Source organism: Podarcis vaucheri (genome assembly GCF_965113315.1).
Source record: "Podarcis vaucheri genome assembly, chromosome: 12".
Taxonomy (NCBI): Eukaryota; Metazoa; Chordata; class Lepidosauria; order Squamata; family Lacertidae; genus Podarcis; species Podarcis vaucheri.
Window position 1 is genome coordinate 35,320,864 of NC_138750.1, and position 19,499 is coordinate 35,340,362.

Consider the following 19,499-nt stretch of genomic DNA (forward strand, 5'->3'; position numbering starts at 1 on the left):
TAGCCTCTCACTCTCAGTGAAACTCTGGTTGCTTGCTGTGAAATGCTGTGGTCTACCAGGCTAGCTGCTTTGTTGGCACACAAGCAGAAGAACATCTTGACTGTTACCCTCTTACATCTGCTGAAGCTGCCATGGGTGTAGTCAAGGGGGGGGATAGGGGGCAGCTCCCCCCCATCAAGTAAAACAATAGAAACAAACAGACCAATCATGTCGGTTCTGCCCCACCCCCAACAAAAGGCCTGTCCCCCCCCCTATCAAAAATCCTGGCTGCACCCATGGAAGCTGCCATTGATTGCTGTCAACTGTGTAGCCAACAAAACAACCTTTCATATGATTTGGCTGCTCTCTGTTTGCATTTGTTGGTTGCCTTGATTGTCCCTTTCAAATTGCTTTATGGGGTTGTTGTCTCCCACCCAGATCTAAAAACCTTCTCTTCTTCTGGTGAGTTGGCAGTTGAATTTCCAGCTGGCAAAAATACAGAGATTGTAGACAGTGGAAACTGTGTGCCAATTCCCATGGGGCACTATGAAAATGCACATGTGGACAGTATCAGGACAGTATCAGGCATCAATATAAGCAGCTGGGAAAGAATTCTTAGAAAGATCATAAATACCAAGCCAATTCTAGATTGAGCCAAGCAGAGATTGTCCATTGGAATTAGTAATTTGATTTCCCGGTCTGAAGACCAATTCCCTTTTCAAAGAGTCCCCAATGTGGTGCTGCACAGATATTTCGGACTGCAACTCCCATCAGCTGTACTCAGCAAGACTAGCTAGCATTGATGGGAGTTTTGGTCTAAAATGTCTGAAGGATACCAGGTTGGGAGAGGCTGTTCTAATTCACACAATACAAAAACAGTCTATACAGTGGTACCTCGGGTTGCATACGCTTCAGGTTACAGACTCCACTAACCCAGAAATATTACCTCGGGTTAAGAACTTTGCTTCAGGATGAGAACAGAAATCGCCCGCTGGCGGCACGGCAGCAGCCAGAGGCCCCATTAGCTAAAGTGGTGCTTCAGGTTAAGAACAGTTTCAGGTTAAGAAGAGACCTCCAGAATGAATTAAGTACTTAACCAGAGGTACGACTGTACTGTGTACCAAAATAACTCCAAGTAACAGCTCTTTATTTTGCCTGGAAAACTGATAAAGAATACCCTTGCCCTCAGTTCTCTATGTATTCAGTATATTTTGCGTGATCCAGAACTTAGGGACTGCATAGAGTTATCCTGTTCGTTGACAGTCTGATGCTTCTTTCCTTGCACTGCTCTTTTAATTAATATTGCTTTATAAAAGGATTAAGAAGCTACAGTTTCAGCCTGGCTTTCATGCTCATCAAAGCAAGGAGAGGAAAATTAAACAAGAAGAGTGGGCATAAACACCGAGCATAACAACTAGACATGTATCTCGGGCAATTAGAGCAGTGGCATGTGAGAAGGAGGCTGTGAAGAAGATGAATCCATTGCCTTCCATGTTGCTTAATGAGCTGCACTTTCCCTTAAAGCTGCAACTTAGGATGGAAGAAAGCCAGAGGCTGACACCTGAAAATCATAAACTAAAGAATAAATCAAAATGAAGGCTTAAGAGCCACGATGAGTGAAATAAACATATGGCTCCTTGCCATTTCCCTTAGTGTATTACAGAGAACAGTTGTACATACCCACCAACATTTCTCCGAAGAAAATAGGGATGTCCCACCATTCCATAATGATAATTTTACTATTTATACCCTACACATCTTACTGGGTTGCTCCAGCCACTGTAGGCAGCTTCCAACATATATATAAAATAAAACAAAACATTAAACTAAAAAAAAAAACAAAAAACACTTCCCTATACAGGATTGCCTTCAGACAGCTCAGGAGTTGGATAACAACATTTCTCTAATGAAAATAGGGACATCCTAAGGAAAAGTGGGACATTCCAGGATCAAATCAGAAACTGGGACAGCTTTTCTAAATCAGGAACATGCCTGGAAAATAGAGACACTTGGAGTGTCTGGTTGTATGGAGCAGCAAAGTGATTCTGGTGGCTTGTTAGGCCTATAGAGAATGCAAACCACTGCCGCTAACAGTGCTACTAAGTTAACTAAAATTAATCTTTCTGTCCCTCCAGCTATACTGGTCCTGCTGGCTTTCTGTTGGTCGGCATTTCATCGCCATCTGTTTTCATGCATCAGATCAGGAACTCACCACTATCACCAATGCAATATCACAAGCAGGTACTGGTAAATCTCATTGCAGAGCTTGTGTGTGGCGTTCAGATTTCATCAGGGATCTCAGCATGAGTAAGATTGTGAGCCCCTTCTTTGCTTGACAGCACGGCAACAGAGTTTCAGAAGCTTTCATATCTTCTGAAATTTCTGCTTCTTCTGGGTCATTTTCAGCTCGGGAGGAATCATTAGCCGAGTTCAGCTTTCAGCTTCAAAGGAAAATGCTACAGGTTGGTAAACACGGTGTAGATTTCTTCCACACTAGGTGAATTGACAATCTTTGCCCTATAAAAAGTGAGCAGGCATTTACATGACAGAGGATAGCAGCAGCGTGCCTGTTGATGCTCGGAAAAGTTATGTAGCTTATAGTGGGAGAACAATGAGTGGAAGCAGCTAGTCATCACCACATCCAATCACCCAAGAACCTGAAATTCTGTCTGCTGTTTTACATGCTACAAGATAGTGGCACTTCTTTGTAGGAATTAATGTGAGCCTATGTGTAGATCATAACACCATACATGCAATCCACTCTTACACCACTTTAACAGTCATGGCTTCCTCTGAGGTATCCTGGGAACTGTAGTTTGCTAAGGGTTGTTAGGAGACCCTTGTTCCCCTCACAGAACTATAAAGTGGTTCAACAATCAATACGTCTTCCAGGTGACTCTCTGAGGGGAATAGGGTCTCCTAACATCGCTGAACACTCATAACAAACTACAGCTCCCAGGATTCTTTGGGGGAAGCTGTGACTGTTTAAGTGGCATGACACTTTATTGTAAAGAACTAGACTCACTAGCAGGGTTTGAGTAAAATAGAATGTGGTAGATGTTGAAGAATGATGCGGAAATAAACAAGTATAGTGTGGGATTTAAACGGTTTGGTATAAAAAATTGGGAAGAAAACAGAGTATCCAGGTAAAGAGAAATGATATTAAGATTAGATTAGAATATGCAGAATGAGAAAACATTAGAAAGAACTGGAAGGCGATGTTGAGGGAAGTCTTTAGGTGGGGGGGTGTATGCTTATTTCTCTGTGTGGTTTCTGTTAATGGATTATGTTGATTAAATTGTAAAATTCAATTTAAAAAATTAAAATAAAAAATAAAGTGGCATGACACTGCTTTAAATGTATTGTGCAGGTGGGGTCTAAGTTGAATTGTGTTTGGTGAGGCTTATTCGCAGCTTGGTGTGACTAAGACTATATAACCTTAGATGGAACTGCATCATATTACTTTCAGATCCTCGGATGAAATCGTCCCTCTCACCCTTTTCATGTGCTTATTGTTATTCATTAGCTTATCAAAGTACTTTAAACTCACTCAGTCACAAACATCGTCTTCAAATGAGTAATGAGCACAGCCTCATAAATCATTTGTGAAGAGATAATTGTTTCTTTTAGAGCAAACAATGCGGGCATTAAAATGGAGCTGCCTGGAGCTGCCCAGTGATGCTAAAAGCTTTCCAAATATTTGTAGTGACATTTTGATTAGGAAGGGCAAACATGAAACACCCTAATCAAACAAGCAAACAAACAAGCAAAAACCCATTTCGGAATGACAGTGTTCAAGACTTGCAAATTATACAATAAGAACATAACTTTCAAGATGTCCAGCACATCTTCTGGTCCGTGCTCCCAGGTAAGTTACATGACATGATCTTGTCCAGTCCCAAAAGACATGTCTTTCAAGGCTGCGGTGCCCCAAAATGTGTGGTTTTATCAGGACAGTTGGGGGTATGTAAGTAAATCTTAAAACTTATACTTTGAGTCTATTTTGGTGCACTATGCTGCAAGGCAATTTGACCAGTCAACTCCCTCCCTCACCCCTAAAAAAAAAAAAGAATGACGAAACAACAACTGCAGAATAATAAAAAGTATTAAAATGGTAATGAAGCCTCAAAGCAGTTTACAAAAAGAATGAAGCAAGAATATTAACAGTGAAAAACAACAATTGAAATAATAAAAAATAATTAAAATCAACAATAAGCAGAAAACCAGATTAAAACACACATTAACATTCAACATGTCTTGGTAGCGTTGCCTAAACAGGAATGGATAGGTTTGCCTAAATGAAAAGAGTGCAGTGAAGGCACCTGTCTGGTGTCCATAGGCAGGGAGTTCCAAAGTTTGGGACCTGCCGCTCTGAAAGATCACTTTCTTACAATACGGAACAAGTGTGCATATAGGAGGTAAGGTGATCTTCCACTGCCATTTGTGGCTTCCCATGTACAAGCACCATATCTATCCATGATGGCCCATATATTACTTATTTATTTAGAGCATTTGTGGCCCACCCCTCAGTCAAAAGGGGGTTGGAGCCACCTGATGTCCTGCAGCAGAGCGGGAAAATGCCCCCCCCCCAGTCTCTCCATCTTGCCCTTGGGTCCCATGCCAGACCACTTACTGACACTGCTTCCTGCCCTCCCTGTCAGGGACTGGCAGGACTTCAGAGAGTGTGAGGCAGAGGCAGGGAATTAGGAGTGTGACCCAGGAGTGATTTATGGGGTTTGATGCCACCCACAAGGCAGGAACCAAGGGAGCAGGGAGAATCAGGGCAGTCCAAGAGGGACAAAGCCATGCCAGATGTGGTGGAAGAAGAGGCTGTTCAGCCAACAGACAGGGCAGTTGACTCCCCACCTTCCCTTGCCCCGCTGTCTCCTAGAACCAGGAAGGGCGTGAAGTGGGAAGAACAGTGACCACTTCTCTGCAGGAGAAGTCTCAAGTTACAGGTGCGTAACTTGTCAGGGAAAGGTCTCCCTGCTGCTGCAACTGCTATACAGGGCCCAGACCTGCAGACAGCTGCCTAGAGGCTAAAAATGTGTGTGTGCATGCATGTGTGTGTGTGTGTGTGTGTGTGTGTGTGTCCGGAGCACCGTGGAAGGTGCTGTAATTGATTCTTTTGTGAATAAAGAGTTAACTATCAGACGTGTACCTTGGCTGGTGAGGACCAGGACACTCCTTGACTGTCGTTGCCTGGATGGGATAATTTTATTTATTTATTTATTTATTTATTTATTTATTTATTTATACATACATACATACATACATACATACATACATACATATCCCCCCTACGCAGCCAGATGTGCGGGGTACAAATAAATTATTATTATTATTATTATTATTATTATTATTATTATTATTATTATTATATAATGAGAGATATGGGAGCTTCTTGCATTGTGATCTGCCTTCAGAACATGCCAGTTCTCTTGACAGTTGACAACGATGTTGCAAAATTGCCAGCCATGTGATCTGTGTACCTCCACACCTTGACCCAGGAATCAGTGTGTGTCTTTCAAAGAAAATAATTGTTGCATAGGTTAATTTGCTCAAAGAACATGTTACTTAACAACTGCTCCCATGGCTGTTGTGATGAAGAAAACAGAAAGTATAGGTCACATGATGGATAGTTCTGGATTACCGTTTTCAAGGGAGATCGCATCGTTTGAGAACCAGGTATTTAAAAAGAAGAGATATTGTTTTTCTTCCCATTTGCTTCCTTTTCAAGCCTTTTGGGCCTGATAGAGATATGTGCTAACACAAGAAAAAAGGCCATCAAAGTCTTGTGCCAAACTCCGTAATTAACCCATAGCTGTGTTTATTATCTCCTTTGTTTCTTATCCAGCCCTGTACAGATCATTTCATGCAGCAAAGCTGAGTCGACTCACAGCACGAAGTGGTTGTTACATATTTTATCAGTCCCCCAATCGCATCGTGGAGAATTGCTCATTTGCAAGTGGAAGACCAAGAAGTGACAAGATGTCTCAGGTGGATATTTTGCTTGCCTCAAATTAACATAATTAGTTTTCAGATGAGCAGTTTTGGATCTGAGATGCTTGAATTCATGCTTTGCATTTGAGTGCTGTAGGGACTGCTTCTGCTCCACAAACTCTCCCGAGTTCCTCACTACTGCGAAGCATTTCCATTGAGAAAAAAGAAAGAAAGTAGCTATTACCCCGAGCAACAGAAGACTTACACTTGCTTACACTTGATACGAATCTGCAATAAGAGGTACTTAGACAATGTGCTACATTTGAGGCCTCTGAAGACATTTCAGAAACAGCTGCTAATGTGCAACTGAAGTAGCCAACTTTATTTATTTATTTATTAATAAATAAATATTTTGGACTGCTTTTCTCATTAAAAAAATATCAAAGTGCTTTACCCAAAAAAGATCAAACCATACAGTGCTAAGGGTAGAATTGGATATCTCTCACTTTTACAGCAGTTAAGATTTTGCAGTACATATAATTTCTGCAAGTTTGTGCTATATTTGAAGAGCAAATGTCTGTCCGTGCTGCAATAGCTGAAGCTGATTCATAGGCTGCCCATCACCATGGTCTTGACCCATCCAACTTATGATTAATGACATCGATTGACTTGAGTGGGAGTAAGACATCAGCCGCTGCCATCTGAGATTCCCACTATTGATAAATGGATCTTGATGTTCTTTTACAAGCTAAGGAAGATGAAATATGTGTACGACAGATGTAAGGGTTACAGAGTTTGCGCTGGCAAAGCAGGGATCAGTAAAGTGAGTGGTTTCTGAAGATGAAAAGAATTAGGGAAACTGAGGAGCTTAATAAATTAAGATTTGCATTAGAAGGTGCAATCTTTCATCAAATTAAGTACAGTTAGAAAGCCGTGTCAGAGAAGTCTGTAGGCTATCCTCTTTCAGAAAAGAAAAGGCATTTCGAGCGCTTTTAACAAACCTGTGGCTGGAAATAAGCATAATAAACTATGAAGTTTGCAAACCCACATTTGCTTTTCTAAACTAATCTGCATGGAAATTAGTTTAAAAAATAGACCAACATTTTTTAAACGACATTAACCAAACTCATTAAAAGTAGTCTTCTCAACATCTTCTTTTAATTTTAATTTTATTTTTTATTTTTTGCTAATTGGAATATATTTAAAATAATTTAAAATTATCCTCCCCACCCTCTGCTTCTGGCTGGATAGGATCTTCCATTTTTGAATGTATAGCTGTGTACAGACGAATGCTGCACATACAGTGATCATGCATTTGGGGTAGAGGAGTGGAGTGGGATTGTGTCACTATGCTCTGCCCCTCCATACATGTACGGTGGTACCTCGGGTTAAGTACTTAATTTGTTCCGGAGGTCCGTTCTTAACCTGAAATTGTTCCTAACCTGAAGCACCACTTTAGCTAATGGGGCCTTCTGCTGCTGCCGCGCCGCCAGAGCACGATTTCTGTTCTCATCCTGAAGCAAAGTTCTTAACCCGAGGTACTATTTCTGGGTTAGCGGAGTCTGTAACCTGAAGCGTATGTAACCTGAAGTGTATGTAACCCAAGGTACCACTGTATTGCAGCATCTGTGAAGTCCCTACATGCTTTCAAAATGAATGCATGGATGTTCTGTAGGCAAAGGTTGAGGGTCCTTTATTCTGAAATATAATGTGTGTGTGTGTGTGTGTGTAGGACTTGCTGTTGTCACCGCCTCCCTGCACCACAACATAGGGCTTGCTGCTGAGATTTTCCCCAGCACTTATATATGTAATTGTTTTCTGAGCATTGTTCATGTCCTTACAGTGGTAGTTCATAGAACGATATCAATTTCTTTTAGGCCCAGATTTCCTTTAGCTTCCAATTTCCTTTAGGGTTTTTTTTAAAAAATAACTTCTGAACCTTAGAAACAGTTATTTCTCATTGGCTGCACTCTTTAACCTGAAGCCCAGAATCCCACATGAGTACTCCTTATGAGAAAGGGCAGAATGTGTCTAGGTATCTAGAAACAGCACACATCCAATTGTCCTTTCTCTTCATACATGATCCTTGGGACTTATCTGGCCTCATAAGTAAGTCTGACAGACCACGTGGTTGAGCCTTAGCATCTGCTGCAGTTTCACTGAAGGAGAGAACATCAGTCTGCTGCATCAAATCTCGTTTCCACAACAATGAATATTTTTTAATTAAAAAAAGAAAATAACAGTCCTGCATCTTCTACTGTGTATTTATCTGCCCCCATATTTCAGGATTTGCATTTGCTGAAATTGAGCTCATTGCATTTAGGGTATTTAACCAAGATAGTGCCTGTGGAGACCAACTCGCCATGAGTCACCGCAGCAATATCAAATCAGTATAGTCAGACAGACATCATTCAACATGACAACACACAGCCATGCCCTCGTGCAGCAGTGCTAACCTCACTGGTAAGTTTGGACAGTGACAGCCAAGCCTATTACAAGTTTGATCTGAACTTCAGAAGGCTTAGCTTCCATTGGGCTGGGGGTGTACACAATTATTTTATGTATTTATTTATCCTTCACTGTACCTCTGTGTCACCCAATGACCCTGGGAAATTTGCAATAAAGGCTAAAACCTGAGGGCCTGCCACAACTAGGGTGCACCACTGGAGATGGAGGAGAATTTGAGTCCATCTCCATTTTCCAGCACCTCATTCACATCCCCTGGACTTACACATTTATTGGAAAGTAATTTATCCTTTAGATTTTGCACTTCCTCAACTTTTACAACACATTTCTCAGCTCAAAAAGAAATGTACATATTTTTAGAATAAAATACATTTAGAAATGCATATAATATTGGTGAATTATATTGCCCAGGCAGGTGCAGTCTGTGGCTCATGAGAGTTTTGCAATAACTGAGACCAGGTCTTGGGTGAAAATTGGGCCAAATCTTTATCAGAAAGTGAATGGATTTGGCATGGCAGTAGAGCAAGGAGGAGTTTCTTGTTCCACGCAGTCCTTGCTGATGGAGTAGCATTCTGTCGGGGCTGGGGAGTGCCCAAACCACTCCATCAGAGTCACCCAGTACTGAATGCTGCCATGAGACAACCAAGGTCACCCTAGGCAGAGATTTCAGCCAGGCAGAGACTTTAACCCAAGTTTAGGGTGTGCCATGGCTAATCCTGCCCCAGGTCGTTTATGGGAGCTCCCTTTGCTATGCTAATCCTGCCCAATGTCATCTCCATTGCTTATTTTCAAAGAAAAATTGAGGCCAGCATGCCAACAATTGTCTATGCTAAGCTCTGTTCTCTCTGTTGCAGTGGGACCAGAGGCACACTTCTCTGAAACTCAACAATTGTTCAAGAAAGCCTTTACTTAACTTCCCCACCTTCTGCCTTTTCTAAAAATAGGGTTGAGCTCTTAAGGAGCAAGGCAAATTTCTTTCTCCCAAAGGAGAGGTTCCTTCCAGAAGTGCTTCTGAACAAGTTGAAATGTGACATTTTGTTACAGAAGTTTGTCACCTGAGAAAGAGGCATCAACTATGCGACTACCATAGAAACTTGATATGAAGTCCCACATAACTGATTAAAATAGCTCACTAATTATAGCATGTGTGTATATATGGATGTATATGCATTATGCACCCCCCCCCAGTTGTGGAGCAGTGAGAGGTTTTTGTAAAATTTTGCAAAAATCCTTAATAATTTTGTAATAACTTCTTTGTTTACACACAAACATTTAGGATGAACATAAGAGCATTAAGAACACGGCATTAACTCCAAGAGGTATTGCTCCCTCAAAAAAATTATAGGAAATCTCCCAATAGTATAGTGTGGTGTAGTGGTTAAGAGCGGTAGTCACGTAATCTGGGTAACCGGGTTCGCGTCTCCGCTCCTCCACCTGCAGCTGCTGGGTGACCTTGGGCCAGTCACACTTCTGTGAAGTTTCTCAGCCTCACTCACCTCACAGAGTGTTTGTTGTGGGGGAGGAAGGGAAAGGAGATTGTTAGCCGCTTTGAGACTCCTGAAGGGGAGTGAAAGGCGGGATATCAAATCCAAACTCTTCTTCTTCTTCTAGTGTTGGATTCTCAAAGAGAAACAATCTTTTTAAGTCTTAGCATGGCCAGTTTGTTGTCTTCTTTCACACAGAGAGAGGCACTATGACGACAACACCTTGAACTGGGTGGTGGTATGGCAACAAATCACCTGTACTTGACCATCTTGTTTATTATGCAAAGGCCCAGCACCTCAACAAAAGTGAACCTTCCAGACTAAGCTTATGGAACCAACCTGATCTCTTTAGTAAGAGGGGGTGGGCCCCTGCTACCCCACAACCCCACTGGTGTCTCCTGTGCCCTTTTTTCATCCTACAAAGGGTGTGTTGCTTTGTGGAGTGAGAGAGCTGCTTAAAGGTAAAGGTAAAGGGACCCCTGACCATTAGGTCCAGTCGTGACAGACTCTGGGGTTGCAGCGCTCATCTCGCTTTATTGGCCGAGGGAGCCGGTGTACAGCTTCCAGGTCATGTGGCCAGCATGACTAAGCTGCTTATGGTGAACCATAGCAGCACACAGAAATGCTGTTTACCTTCCCGCTGGAGTGGTACCTATTTATCTACTTGCACTTGATGTGCTTTTGTACTGCTAAGTTGGCAGGAGCAGGGACCGAGCAACGGGAGCTCACCCCGTCACGGGGGTTTGAACTGCCAACCTTCTGATCGGCAAGTCCTAGGCTCTGTGGTTTAACCCACAGCACCACCCGCGTCCCTAGAGAGCTGTTTAGGGGGAGTCAAAACCAGCAGCCCTGGATTAGGGTAAGAATCAGTATTACACATTTAGCATATCACGCTCTCCTTCACTGAAAATTAGTCTAAAAGTTTCAGAAAACTCCAATTTGCCACATAAAAAGTTGAAAGAGAACTTTCATTTTAATGGATATTTATGAAGATGTTTCTCCCCCACATAATTTGTATTCCGAAATCTTCACAATTGAATGGCATTACACACACACTATTATTATTATTATCTCATTTTCTTTGCTCGGATCTATGAGTACTACAGAAAGCACTGCTAAAAGAGGCAGTTTTGTGTATTAAAAATACAGCATGGGCAAAGAATGGAAAAATGCAGCCCTAATAATAGGGCTCCCATAAATTTAGTTAAAGACACCCCTCTGCACCGATAATGATGGCATTTTATTGAACAGGATAATGACTATTTTTGTTAAATGGCAAACGTAATCACTTCATTGTATCTTAATACAGAAAATAGATCCTGATTATAGATTCAAACCAGTCTTATGATAAGAGTCTTTCTGAACTAGAACATGAATCATCTTACATTGCCTTGAACACTCTTTTTTGCGGTTTTTTGATGCACAACTGTACAGAACTTGATGGTTTTAAACAATGATGTTAGCAGCAAGCTATGAAGGTAAAAAAAGGTAAAGGGAAAGACATTTGGTTGGCTACCGTAAAGAAGTAAGATGCTGAACTAGATTGACCTTTGCTCTGATCTAGTGGGGCTTTGGTATTGTTTTTCACTATTATTCAGTACTTCTCCTATCCAAGGCAAACTACTTTTATGACTCAGGAGGAATGCAAAACTGAGAGTTACATTGTCAGGGGAAAGGGAATTATAAACCGTCAAGGAAATAAACTATGGATTTGTAGACAGGTCATGTATATGCTTAGGGCTGGCATGACCACCCAGCATCATTGGGCAGTTGCTGGAGCCCCAGTGTCCTGGCAGTGCCCACCAGCGACATCTGCCCTGAGCTCAGGGCTCTAACAGGCTTGGTCAAGCTGCCATTTTACTCTTCCACAAGGCCTCCAATGTGAAATCGCTCTGCAGCATTATGGGAACTTAAAATGAGATCACCCCTCTTCCCTATGTCCAGTCTTTCTTCAGCATCTTCCTTTGCTTTATAATAATCTATTAACCCCACACTTTTAAGTGCATTTCCCTGCCAGTTTCCGGACTGAAAACCTTTTCCTAACCACTTTCTAAAATCTGAATTTTTGTTTGTCTGCTAGGGCAATGGAGTGCTTTATCCTGTTTAATTGTGCAAAGCTAATTTCTGGCATGCGCTTGAATCTTGCCCGTAAAATAGTGACAGTCTGGAGGTCACTAAAGACCACAGGGAAAAGACAGGCTTTGGAGCTAGACCTCTGAAGCAAATCTTAAGTCACAGGTAGGTTGTTACAAGGTGAAACCATGGCTGAGAGTAGAGCTGGGGAGAAATTTGATGCAGTCTGCATTTAAAAGTGAACCTCTTGTAAACCATCCTTTCTGAAACAACGCACCAGCTGAAATACAACCATCTGTCAAATTCGCACTTTCCCAAATTTTGCAATGCAGTTCTCCAGCCAAGTAATGTGTACCAAAAAAAAAAAAAAAAAAACCCTGGAGAAACTGAAATTAAGACAGAAAAGAATGAGAAACCAAGAGAAACTGAAATTGACAAATTTGGCCATCCCTAGCTGAGAGACAATGATTTGCTCAAAGCCATTCATCTGTGTGTGGGTGGGTTTTTTTTTAATAACAGTGGAAGGTCGGTGGTTCGAATCTGCGCAACGGAGTGAGCTCGCGTTGCTCTGTCCCTGCTTCTGCCAACCTAGCAGTTCGAAAGCACACCAGTGTGAGTAGATAAATAGGTACCGCTGTGGCGGGAAGGTAAACAGCATTCCTGTGTGCTCTGGTTTCTGTCATGGTGTTCTGTTGTGCCAGAAGCGGTTTAGGCATGCTGGCCACACAACCCAGAAAGTTGTCTGTGGACAAACGCCGGCTCCGTCAGCCAGAAAGCGAGATGAACACCACAACCCCAAAGTCGCCTTTGACTGGACTTAACCGTCCAGGGGTCCTTTACTCTTGAGATCTGTTGGACAGTATTAACTAATAAAAAAGTTGCTTCAACTAATTTGTAGATTCATCTGATTCTCAGTTATTGCATACTCTATCATAATTGACAAAATAAGTAACTTGGAACCCAAGTTATCATACTTGTTTCTTTTTTTTATTATAATAAATGAAGGATACTTTATCATAATGAATGCCTCTAGAGGAACCTGTACAATGTTTATGATTTCATCAGTAACCCTTCAACCCCTTGCACTCAGAAAATCTCATACAGACTGCTAATACCCACAATAATGAAAGTCCAAATCAAACCCACTGCTGCTAATGGGCAAATCCTCTTCTTCCCCATTGCTGCTGGGTGTGATTCCTCTTGCTGATGCTAAATAACTCTTCTGCATTCACTTGCAGCCTGGAAAAAATGATTAAACAAGTTTGCAGTGTGGAGTGTTCATGTTCAGGATAGTCCATTTTATTTCTTTTCCATCTTTGTTTTGCTTTCCCTGCACAAGAGTATCTCGACTTTCCACAGCAACTGAGCATGCTCAGTTCTCATTAGGCATTTTTTTGTGGTTTTCCGCTTCCTGCAGTCTCTTCCTTGCCCCATTAGAATTTTCTGTACTTCTGCAAATCTCTGAGTTTTCTGAAGCCTACCAATACCTTCCTCTTGAGCATGGTTGACTCTGTTTCAGCCACATAAGCAATGACACACACTGCTGAACATCAGAAAGAGGAGGCATGAATGAGGCCAGTCTAGAGGTATTCTCTCTACAATATCTAACAATATTCTGTGCTGCTAGCTGAGCTGACTGAGGAATCTCCTTCTTCCCTTTGTAATGTGGAAGTAGCTTAAATGTTGTCTGCGCTTCCAGGTGCAGACGGGTGAGGTTCATCCCCCACAAAGTTCACATGTGCCACAACTGCAGATTTCTCCCCAACTTCCTTAAGTGAAAACAACAACAGATAGCCCCGCCCCCATCTTAAAGAGACAGTAACATGCACAGGGGTACATGTGCTGGAATTAGAGTCTATATACGTCTAACATCCAATAAGATCAGCTTGTGGGGTCATTTTTTTTAAAATTTTAAAATCAAATTTTATATGCAACTCTCCATATAATACAGAAGTATAATTCATCTCTAAAGTGAGACAACTGAAATGAAATTGAATTAAAAACAGGCTTTTTCTTCTTTTTAAAAAAATCTAATTTCCTTCTCTCTCTCTTCCCCACCAAAAAAAATAAAATTAATAATATGTACATGATCAGCAAGCCATGGCAACTGACACTATGGATATTGGTGCTGTTGTTTTGAAATCTTCTGTGCCCTCAGTATAGGTTGCTGATGCCCAAGTAGGCAGGATTCCAGCTGCCTAAGTCTGGTTGTTATTATCATAATTAGAAGAAGCTGCCACTAACATTTCTAAGGAAGAGATGATACAGCTCAGATTGGATTTATTTTATGCCCAGCTCTTCCCCCGCCCTTTCCACACACACACACACACACACACACACACACACACACACAGAGTGACAGATCATTAGCACACCGCAGTGGACTGCAAAGATGAGATTTCACTGTGCTGTGAGCCATACAAAGAGGCAGTAATTGAAATTACAAGTTTGTATCAAGAGCTATTTGTTGAAGTAGACAGTTGGAGGGATTAATAAATGGAGAAAATAGAGTGTAGCTAAATACGGAGATGATTTGGGCTTGCTCCAAAGTTCAGGAGTCTTTTGACATTGGGGTGGAGTATGTTTTTCAGCCCAAGACATGCATAGCCTAAGGGGGGGGGCAGTGCATGTGTTGGGGGTGGTCGTACAGCGCCAGAAATATAAGTGGTTGGGACAATGGATGGAACTGCTCCCTTTATATAGGAGGCTACATTCCAGCAATGCAAAAGTCAATGGGTTTCCACAGAGAGAGAGAGAGAGAGAGAGAGAGAGAGAGAGAATCAGGAACCACGATCATGGCTTAAGGCCATATTTGAGCCAGGCAAGAGCACTTGAGGAAGACAAGGAACAGGACTGGTGAGGAGCATGGCCAAAAAAAGAGGAAGCAAGGCCTGGGGTGGTGTGGGGAGGGGCCTAGAGAGACCCCAATGAGAATGCTGAATTTGACCCCATGGCCTGAGGTTTCCCATCCCTGTCTTAAGTGAGAAGGAGTCTGTGTGATGTAGCAGTTAGAGTGCACAGGGCAAGCACGTGCTTAGGAATGTATGAAGCTGTCTTATACCGAATTGAAGCACTGCTCCATATTGTCTGCAATCATTTTGAAGTGTTGGCTCAGTATTCCCTACACTGACTGGCAGCGTCACTCCAGGGGATATTCCCAACTCTACCTGTCCTTACTGTTCTGGAGGAGGGCATTCATCATCCCTCTGAAACAGCTTTTTGAGAGTCACAGGGCACTGCAATGGACAGGGAAGGTGGCAAAAATTGGGGTCCTGTCTTGCACAAGAACAAGTGTTTTCCATTTAGTGCTACCCATTGTTTGTTGCTTAATTGCCTTGATTTTGTTTCACAATTATTGGCACTGATACGATTGCTAGCATTCCTACAGGTCCAAAAGAACAGGATGTACTTTTTAAATGAACAATCCTTCTTTTTAAAGCAGCTTCTCTTGAGGAAAATGTAAACCTTTTTTACTTTTGCATATATATATTTTCTCTTTAGCCCACACAACCATAACATTTATGAGGAAGCTGCAAATCGTCATGAGGCAAAGCAATTTCCATGCCAGAAGATACATTGCTGTGTTTTGAATTTTATCTAGCTACCCACTTGAACCAAATTCTATGCCCCTTGGAAACCCATTTAAGCACATTTGAAAGTCGTTCTTTTGCAGCAATCATAAAGATGGAAATGGCCAGCATGCAGCGCCTGGCATTTTATGTTCACAGAAATCTTTGGAAATCTGTGGTGAAAAGAGCTTCACTTTCCTTAGGCAAAATATGATGAGCAAAAGCAAATGTGGTGCGTATGGAATTTATCAGAAAATGGAGCAAAATCACTTTTTTTGGCTAAGAAATGTGCAGAGAGCTATGACCAAGAAGAAATGGCAAACATCATTTTCACCTAGAAATAGCATAAGAAATGAAAATTTGGACTTGCTGATACAGAGACGTGGGCATTAGTAGATGGACAAGACTCAAGACAAGGAAGTTTGATGTCCATTATTAGGTCCTATATGAACTTAGTATCTTATATATGACCAAGTGACTGAGAAAGGTGGTACATGGATATTGTCATTATATAGTTAAGTCACAAAGTGGTGCTGGAGTTTCCTGTTATTATTCTGTTCTTGTTTGAGAAAGAGGGTAAAATTACAGTGGTACCTCATGTTATGGACAGGATCCATTCTGGAGGCCTGTGCATAACATGAAATGCCCGCAACTTGAAGCACTGCATCTGCACAGGTGCACAGCGCGATTTAGCGCTTCCGCACACGCGCAAGTGGCGAAAGCTGGAAGTAACCCGTTCCAGTACTTTTGGGTTGCCGCGGGACGTAACGCGAAAAGACGCAACATGAAGCAGACGCAACATGAGGTATGACTATTGTCTAGTTTCCTGACTGCTGTGTCCTATAGATGGCATATCAGACAGCAAACTGGTATTTCAGGCAGAAAAGGGGAAGCCTCTAACAAGGGTCTAGGTTTCCCATTTGGGAAAATCACAGGGGTTTGGGATTGGAGAGAACCCCAAACAATAGAACAGGCAGAGGTTTCTGTTTCTACTTCCTACAAACTGCTGGAAAATAACTCCAGCAGTTCCAGAAAGCCTTCAGGTGGAAGCCGAGGGCCTGAAAGGACAAAGATGACTTGAAGGAAAACCTTAGCTCAGTGGTAGTAGTGCAACTTTCAAAGGATGGCTGCATTCTGGCACATATATTGTTTTGGGAGGTGCGCATTTGGTAGATTCACTTTTAAATACAAAGTAATCCAATTTCCCCCCATCCCTCATCAGTAGGAGGGTTCCATCTTACCCTGGAACCTGGAGCCAGTTCCGGGCAACAATCGACTGGCAATATAGCGAGGGTTCATTTTCAAAGGATTACATTAGAAGAAGAAGAAGAAGAGTTTGGATTTGATATCCCGCTTTATCACTACTCTAAGGAGTCTCAAAGCAGCTAACATTCTCCTTTCCCTTCCTCCCCCACAGCAAGCAGTCTGTGAGGTGAGTGAGGCTGAGAGACTTCAGAGAAGTGTGACTAGCCCAAGGTCACCCAGCAGCTGCATGTGGAGGAGCAGAGACACGAACCCGGTTCACCAGATTACGTGACTACCGCTCTTAACCACTATACCACACAGGCTCTCATTACCATGGACTTGAGCAACTCTGCCTGTATCAACTGCTTAGTGACAATTAGCCATTACTCTGCTTCTGCTGTGCAGAAACCAAAGCACTGTGTGACAGTTGTAGCCACAAAGGAGAGATGAGCATAAAATAAACATCAATAAAACAAAAAATGAGTAATACATCCTATTCCCAGAAGAACTGTTGGTGGCACAGCCTGGAAGAAAAATCTTGTTATGGTTTTTCTTTCTTTTTCTTTTTCTTTTTCTTTTTCTTTGTTCCTTCTCTGTCATATGTGGATTTCCGATATCCAGGAAGCGAGAGCCCTGATTACGGATTCTAAATGTGTTCCCAAACATCGAGCTTACACACGTAGTTTGTCACGCTGCCCATTGCATAAATGTGACCCAGACACCGCCATGAAATTTAGCACTCAGTTACGCACGCTTCCCCTTTTTAGCTCAATTGGGAATTGCCAAATGAATTGGCCCCAGTCCCACAGAGGCAAATGAGATCGTAAGTAATTGTTTGCTGGATTGTGGCCATGAAGTGCATAAATGAATGAACTCAGCTCTCTGGGTGAAGTTCTCAAGCAAGATATTCTGTGAGTGCTCACTTTGCCCTCTCAGGGCCAAAGTAGGTAACAGGAAAGGCCATAGTTCAGTGGTAGACCACCTGTTTTGTTTGCAGAAGGTCTACTTTCCTACATTAGGAAGAACTTTCTGCTGTTTTGGCTGCCTCGTAAGGTGACGGACTGCTATTTTTGAATACTCCCCCATATATAAAGCTCTTTGGAGGTAGATAACTTAGGGACGTGGGTGGCACTGTGGTCTAAACTACTGAGCCTCTTGGGCTTGCCGATCAAAGGTTGGCAGTTTGAATCTCCGTGACAGGGTGAACTCCCATTGCTCTGTCCCAGCTTCTGCCAACCTAGCAGTTCAAAAGCACATCAGTGCAAGTAGATAAAAAGATACTGCTGTGGTGGGAAGGTAAACGGCTTTTCTGTGCATTCTGGCTTCCATCATGGTGTTCCGTTGCTCCAGAAGCCACATGACCCAGAAAGGACAAACGCCAGCTCCCTCGGCCTGAAAGCAAGATGAGCAGTGCAACCCCATAGTCGCCTTTGACTGGACTTAACCATCCAGGGGTCTTTACCTTTTTACTGTTTAGATGACTTAGGCCAGCCCTCTCCTTATTGTGAGAGATTTCTACTTTTAGCAAAGCATTATATAGGGGAATATTTAAAAATGTGGTCCTGCATCTACCTTTAATGTATTGGTAGAGTCCATTCTTCTCTCCTGCTTCTACCAACTTATTCTATACGACACAGGTCGATAACTTCTTAAGAAAGGGATTCAAAATGTGTAGTGGTATCATACAGTTTTATGCTATGCCTCCGGTTCCCTAGAGTAACATAGGCATAAAAGACAAAGCTGAATCCTGGTGTGCAAGAATTCTCCAATAAATCTCCATAACACCAGTAAGATTAATGCACAAAAGTCTTTTGCTGTGGAAATGTTCCATCACAGCTTAAGCAAAGCAAGCTACAGTGTGCAAAGAAATTACTCTGTGTAATTTCTTATTATGCCCTATTGGAAAATAATTCTTGCTTGCCACACTGTGGGAGCAGAAGTGATTTAGGTGTATACAATGCAGTGATATTTTTCACCTCTTATTGCAACAAGCTATGAATACAAAATCAAGTGAATTCATGAATACCAGGAAGGAACTTCTGTAAGCTACATCGTTTGCTGCCATAGTAACACTTCATCTTACAGGAAGTGTATACATTTTGCTCAAAGCATTTTTTATGCAGCTCAGTAGCCAGTCGATCATACAAATGATGTGTAGCTAGAGAGTGTGTTCTGTAATTATACTTCATTGTCCATGCCGCAATATGACCTCCAGTCGAAACCATAAAGAATCTTTAGGAGTGGTTCTGCTAGTGCTAATTTAATAAAACTATTGTGTCGCTTTGGGGGAAATGATCCACTGTTAATGGTAAAAACCAGCATTTGATCATAGTAAGGCACATGTAGGGACAGCCCTCAGTCCACTATTCCTCCCATGCTACACCTAAGAACATAAGAAAATCTCGACCTCTCTCAAAATACTAGAACTCTGGGCCATCCAATGCAGCTGAAAGCTGCAAGATTCAGGAGAGTCAAAAGGTATACTAGTTACGCTATGGGAATGGCATGTGCAAGAGGGCCAGTGTGGTATAGTGGTTAGAGTGCCGGACTAGAACCTGGGAGATATGGGTTCAAATTCCCTCTCAGTGACCTTGGACCATTCACTGCCTCTCAGCCTAAGCTACCTTACAGGCTTTTGTGGGAGTTAAATGATGAGGAGGGGAGAACTATATATGCCATCTTGAGGTCCTTGGAGGGAAAGGTAGGGTGTAGACACAATATATAAAAATAAAGAAAGAGA